Source organism: Nymphaea colorata, chromosome 3 (genome assembly GCF_008831285.2).
Source record: "Nymphaea colorata isolate Beijing-Zhang1983 chromosome 3, ASM883128v2, whole genome shotgun sequence".
NCBI classification, from domain to species: Eukaryota; Viridiplantae; Streptophyta; class Magnoliopsida; order Nymphaeales; family Nymphaeaceae; genus Nymphaea; species Nymphaea colorata.
The window spans coordinates 20,001-22,018 of record NC_045140.1 but is presented as its reverse complement, the minus strand read 5'-3'; positions in this window follow the sequence as shown (position 1 = coordinate 22,018).

Sequence of the window (2,018 nt, the reverse complement as noted above, 5' to 3'; positions counted from 1 at the left end):
AGCGCAAGTCCCCTTAGACTCGCACCTGGCCTTAATCACGTTCAGATCCATTCCCACTCCCAGTCCCTTCTCCACCGTAGATCTTACACGTGTCCTCATCTCCTTTAGTCACGAGAACACCCCAGCCAAGCTCCCCACTATCTTCAACCGTTCTCTTCCGTGACCCTCCATCTTTTGACGTGTCATCATCTCCTTGCTCGAGGGACCCACTCGAGTACTTAGTCTTTTAGTTCCAGGGAGTCCTCTTAGCTCGAGCCTAATTCTAAGTCAACTTGACTTAGCCCCCAACCCTACCTAGGTGCATTAGTCAAACCCAACCTAGTTTGACTTTGACCGAACCCAGCTCACCTAGTCGATTTCTTCTTAGTTGACTTGAGCTCCTTTGACCTAACTCATCCTCATCCCTAGGAACTCGGTCAACCCGAGCCCAGCTAGGACTAACCTAGTTGACTCGAGTCTAGCTCGAGTGACCCAGCTCACTTACCCCCAACCGAGCCCAGCCTCGATCTACCCCAGCTCACCCAAGTGCCTAAGTTCCTCGACCGAGCTTACCCTTAACCTCACTCTCTCTAGTTCTAGCTCTCGGCCTAACCTACCCTTTAGCTAGGTTAACCTCCCTATCGAACCTAAGCCCTGTTGACTCTCGGCCTACCCCAGCCCGAGCCCTCTTATCTTGACTGTTCTACCTGTAGAGCCCCGCCAGTCCAAGCCCAGCCCTGCCGTAGCTAGGGACTAGGTTCAGTCGGCGACGCTAGCGCACCGCTAGCAGTCCTCGGCCAGCACCTCGGCTGCGCTCTCCATCGTCGGGTTTCCTGCCGGCGTCCGTGGCTGAGCCATTCGGAGAATAGGCAGGTAGGCACTGCCGAACTCGGCTTTCGCCCCCCTCGTCTTGTCCGCGGCTTCTGTCCAGCCTAGCGGCGACAGTCGGTCGCCCTCTCCTCTCGGCTCCAGGCAGCAGGTGGCTGCCCAGTCGACCTTCCCCCGCCGACCTGTCTTCAGTTTGCAAGCGGCAACGCGCCAGCGCCTCGGCGACATCCAGTCGCTGCTCTTCCGGCGTCCAAGGCGACAGCGACTCGCCTTTGTTTTTGCCGCTGCTACCGTAGGTCTGCACTCGACAGTCAGGTCTCGTCCGTCAGTCTGTGCCCGACCGCAGTTTGCTGTCCTCTCGGCCACTCGTCAGCCGGCCGCATCCGACAGCTAGCCCGTGTCCTTCACGGCCGCGCGTCCGGAGGTGATTCTCGACAGCAGGTGGCTGTCTCTGTTCCTCGCGTGACCGTCTTTGCTCGGCAGCAGGCTACTGTTCCAGGCAACGTCTGTCTACTCGTCCGACAGCAGGAGGCTGTCCAGGCCGCGCGCTTCTCGCCGGCCCGTTGCTGCATTGCCCGGGGTTTGGTCTTCACCCCGCGGTTGTTCCGGCTCAGCCAAGGCTAGCCCTTGGCCGGTAACACCTTAGCTCACTTGTAGATTCCGGGGAGGGTGTTGTGCTTTCGGTTTTAGGATTCCATTTAGTTTGTTTTAGTTATTGTTTTAGCCCAAGGCTTCGGCCTAGCTCCCTGCCGTGGTACCTCAAGGGCCAGCTGCCCGAGACACGACCACAAGGAGCCGACCGTACCCATTTGCTTATTGTTGGGCGTGGTTTGCTCGTTCGTCTTGTGTGTTTGGTTGAGTGGTTTGTTGAGTGAGACGAGTGAATTCTTGTATCGCTTACGATTGTAAAAGCCGCGTCAACCCTTGTAGTGTTTGTCTTAGGTCTGCCCGTAGTTAGGATTTGGGAATAAGGGTATTCCGCACCTGAATCTTCTGTCCTAAGGGTTTTTGCGCCGGGGTCTGTCCGGCCGGGTAGAAGTGTTGTAATTAATTGTCTTAGGAATTTTCGGTTTTTGAGTAGCACTCAAGAGACCTGGGAAGGTAGGTCGCTCTTGGTTAGGAAATTCTAGTTCTAGCAGGAGTGGTCCTAACAGTATCCCTACTGTTCCCGACGCTGTCCGCGAGCAGCGGAAGACCGGGCACAGGAGGGA